This window comes from Ochotona princeps, chromosome 19 (genome assembly GCF_030435755.1).
Source record: "Ochotona princeps isolate mOchPri1 chromosome 19, mOchPri1.hap1, whole genome shotgun sequence".
In the NCBI taxonomy this organism is placed as follows: domain Eukaryota; kingdom Metazoa; phylum Chordata; class Mammalia; order Lagomorpha; family Ochotonidae; genus Ochotona; species Ochotona princeps.
The window spans coordinates 11,309,346-11,314,458 of NC_080850.1; positions in this window are offsets into that span (position 1 = coordinate 11,309,346).

The following is a 5,113-nucleotide window of genomic DNA, read 5'->3' on the forward strand; positions in this document are numbered from 1 at the left end:
AAAAATTAAAAAAAAAAAAGAATTTAACAGTCACAGCATGTTTAAATCTGCTGTCTTTAAAAGCATCAGTTCATAACAAAAGCAGTCAGTTTAGCATGTTTATACGCCAATATTAATCCTATATCACACACTACTAATACATACGAAGTCAATGAATCACTACCTATAAGGTTATAAGAACTCTATGCTTTGCACACAGTAGCCAAGTATTTCATTTTATGTTTTTTATAAGGTTTAAAGATCAACAAGCTTCCACATTGAGGTTTCTATATCCTCAACTGGACCTTGAAACACAGGAAGAAGTCAGGCTTTTGTGCATATTAAATCTATTTAGCTGCACTTTGACATTTATAAGATTTGAATGGAAGAGCTCCAATACCACAAAAACATCTACTAATGAACTTACTGTCATTAATTTACTTTAGGTAATACACCATACTAGATAGAGTAATAACGGTATAAACAGTAAAGTATCAAAATGCTATGGGGTTGAGGAAGCTTTCAAAACTGTGAAGACATTTTGGGTGACTGAATCATATAAGCAGCATAATTTTCAATCTTGTCGTTTACAAAATGGGGGGTAATAATGGCATTTGCTATTGCATAGTTCCAAATGAAAGAAACAGAGAAGCAAATTGCACAAGTATTCAACATATTATGCAAATTTACTCATGTCAAATCACAAAAGTTCTTTATTTACATTCTCTAATTTTAACAATTCCATGGAGTGGGTATTACTTTCACTTTAAAGGCAAGGAAAATAAGGAATAGGGAGATTAAACAATTTGTCAAGTGTCTTTCCAACTTGTGACATAGGTAGATTTAAACTGTGTTTGATTCAAGAGCTTATACTTTTGGCTCTTGAACTCTGGTTTCACAATGCAATATGTAAGATGGTATTTGAAAGTCAAAGAGCCCTGAGCAGTAGTAACAGATAATAAAGAGACAAAGCGATGATAAATGAAATCTTTCCAGAAGCGGTAGAATTTTCCTTGAGGAGGAAGTGGACAACAGTAAGTATTTCATTTATCCACAGGAAAAGAAAATTAAAAAAAAAAAAGAAAATGTGGAACATGTCAGGTTTTATTTTGTAGAAAGGACCCTGGCAATAAAGCCAACTAGGGAGCTGTCACGGCCTTCCAGAATATTGACTCTTCCTATCAAGCAGTTGTTTCTGTTTCTGATCTTCTTGAAACTTCTCTGTACTTTTGTGATTGCTTTAACAAATAAAACAAAAAGACAAGCAAAGGTGTTTGAAGCTTTTGTCTCATATTGGTATTACATGGTATACTAAGTCTCTCCAGAAAACCAAAACCACCAGGATCTGGAGACACTAAGAGGAAACATTTATTTGAAGGATTTGGCTCACATGACTGCAGCTGTCAAGCCTGAGATAGGCAGAAAAGGGGAAACATTTTTATCAGTCTTGAATCCAAAGGCAATGTGGACCATCCCTTTTCCTCAATGGATCCCAGACTTCTCTCTTAAAACTGCCAGCTGACGGGATACAGCCCAGTTAGTATGCAGACTCGACCAATTTAAATGTTAATCACATCTAAAATAGTAGCTGCACAGCAACATCTAAACTGATGAGTGAACAAATAACTGGCTACTTTAGCCCAGCCAAGTTGGCACCTAAAATTGGCCATTGCACGTGAGATAGGATAATGTGTCAAAAGACTTGCATAACAAAAAACAGTAGGAACGGGGTAAAAATTAAAGAATTCAACTGAATCCAAATTTATCATTTTCCTGTGAGAATGCTGCTCATGAAGGTAATTAAGACAATGTGCTTTGCAAATGACATTTTCATGGAAGAAAACAATTTCACTATAATGAAGCCATAGATCCTGACTCCTCCAGGAAATCCTCAAATAAACAGCAGAACTTACTAGCTGTCCAATTTTGGATATGGTTTACGTTTAAGAGTCAGTAAAACAGATACTTTACAAAGAAAACTTTGGATTGTTTACAAAGACTTTAAGTAGTTTCTGGGGAAACAGTATAGTTGCCTTGAGTGTAGACTTTACCACCACAGACTGTGTAACAGATATCATGTCCCATTCAAGCCACCTCACTTCTCTGAGCACAACGTTTCTCATTTGTAGAAGAAAGTATGATTAAATGAGATTATACTGGCAAAGAGCTTAGAAAGTCAGGACCTAAGGAGCATAGTCAACAAATGCCAAATGTTAATTTTAAAAACTGATGGCACCAGTACGGTAGCCTAGTGGCTAAGCTGCTCAGTCGCTAAGGTATCCCTTACACTGTATGTCCTGGGATCACATCTGGGCACTAGTTGCCTTGCTTCCCATCCAGCTCCCTGTTTGTGGCCTGGGAAAGCAGTCAAGGATGGCCCAAAGCCCTGGGACCTGGCACCTGGCACCTGTGTAGGAGACCCCGAAGAGATTCCTGGCTCCTGGCTTCGGGTTGGCTCAGCACCAGCTGTTGCGGCCGCTTGGGGAGTGAATCATCAGATGTAAGATCTTGCTCTCTGTCTCTCCTTCTTTGTACACCTGACTTTCCAACAAAAATAAAATAAATCTTTTTTAAAAATCCAAACATTTGTGATTGTTAGAACCTTAGAGTTTTTTAGCTTTCACAGTTCTGGGTTAAATTGTCTCTTTGAGAGAAATTGACAAAGTTATACACCAGAGATGAACTTGTTTATTTTCATTTTTCATCCTTTTAACATAAATATATACAGCAGGCACTGTTCAAGATCCCAAGTCTATATTTGTGTGAAAAGCAAATGAGAAAATACAGCGTATGAGTAGACAATAACACAAAAGTAGGAGACATTTCTGCATTAAAAGTGACCCTGCATACTAACTGGGAGATTACAGACTTGCAGAGCAATGATCTCCATCTAGCTCCTTAGAGATATACTCATCGTATAATTGAAGGTGTCAAACGTACTTTCTAAACCAAGTCATAGGCAACCAAGATGGGTCAGTCATCATATAACAGCGAAAAGCAATGAATTAAGTAACACATTGTGCTGAGAGCACTTAGAATGCCTCTAGAGAGACTTCCTAAATAAATCCATCTTTTGATTTTATAGTTATTAACCATAATGTAATTTTGAGAAAATGAGAAAATGCAAAGGCAAATTAAATTCTTGCTGCTCAGTATGGATGTGTGTGGACCAATGACATCTATACCAGCTGGGAACAGGAGAAAAATGAAGGATGTCTGGCCCTAGACTTCGGGTCCAGAACTTATGTGCTATTACAATATCCCCTCCTAGTCTCAATACACATGAATGTTTTGGATTCAGTGATAGATAACAGCCAATGCTAGAGCCATATGGATATACACATTGATCTCAATTCCACTGATATATTAAAACCAACTGTGGAGATTTTATTTGCTTTTAGGCTTGGTCTTAGCACAGTATATATTCAAGATTCAGTAGTTCATCTTACTGTTTTGAAAATTCCATGTTTCTGATTTACAATAAAGCAGGCATTATAATTTAGGACAAAAGGGTAATAATCTCCATTTAATCTAGTCATCTTCTCAGGCATCTCTGTGATAGCAGGTTTATTTTAATTTAGCACCATGACTGAACCCAGAAGTAGCAATATTCCAGTATTTTCTAAGGATTACCTAGAAGGGTTACTACAGGGCAAAATCCTACAGTTTACCCTAGGACCATTCATTTCAGTAAGCTTCTAGATGATACTGACATCTCTTGTGCAGGAACAACTCGGACAATTACTGATTTGGTGAATTTTATCACATGTTCCATCCCCTAGCCCGGGATGTCCTATGAGTACTTTTCCTACTTTTTCTCCCTTTCTTTACATCTCTGCAACCAGAGACCTCTTTTCACTATGTACTCCATATGAATGAATGATGCTAAAGATACAGGCTACATTCAATGGACAACTACTGACATCACATGGTTTCCTAAATTAAAGAACATTTAATCTAAAAAACAGGATGCATTTTGGTCACTGAAGAAGCTTTAAATGTAGCATGCTGGACTATGCCATTCTGTGGACCAAATGTTCAAAGATCAATTAAGGATAATAGAAATTAAATTCAGCTTTGTCTTATTTCTGACAGTTATAAAGTTAAAAGATTACTAAATCCCCCTCCCATTAGTTGACTTGGCATGGAACATTAAGTACACATTTCAGTTTGAAATTCTTAGAAATTAATAGTGTCTGCATTGTGTTTTTTAAAAACACTGACTCTGAACATTCACTCTGTTTCAAAATGAAATGCTCTAGTTTTGGTACACTTATTTATAAAATCTAGAAAAATATACTCCCACGAATTAATCAGTATTTCTCAGTAAATGTAGTGTGCTCTCTGATAAGCAATCTCTTGAGAATGGATGAAGGAATCTTACACAATTGAAGAGGGGTTAAGAACAATGGACAGAAGACAATGTACTATTTATGTACACCAGACAAAATGAAAAATGTCTCACCAGGTCTCTTGTAAAATCCAGATAATGACGCTATAACTCATGCCTTCAAGTTTGATGAACCATAGAAAATGATTTCCAAGATTCTAAGGCTAGACTATACCATTCTTAATTTTTCTTTGTTTACAATGGTAGACAGACAAAGCAACAGAAACATACAGAGAAAGAGATGTTTAACCTGTTGGTTCATTCTCCAGTGCAAGCAACACCATGGAGAGGGCTTGGTCAGATTTAGGAGCAAGCAGTTCAACCCAGGCCTCCCACGTGGGTGGCAGGAACCTCCAGAAAGTTTTCCAAGATGCATATTTTAGACAGATGGAATTTAAACTGGATCAAGCACACAAATCTATGCATTTCTGTCATTTCCAGTGCTTCCCAAAGCTACTTCTTCTAACTTCTTTAATTTGGAAAACAACTCCTTCAGCTCACTCCCATGGAAAGAACCCTGGCATCACCTTTGATTCTTCCTTCTCACACACCACTTATAGTCAACTGTATAAGTTGCCTTGTACCTAGGCAAGTATTACAGTACTGGAAGAAAGCAGCTGGTAGCTAGCAGGTTTCTGCGCCTGGTTAATGTCAAATTTGTATTAACTAAGAAATGTGCCAGTATAATTGCCTATTTTTTAAAAGATGTGTGGGAGGAGCTCTTGGTAGTGGCAGGGGGCTGTG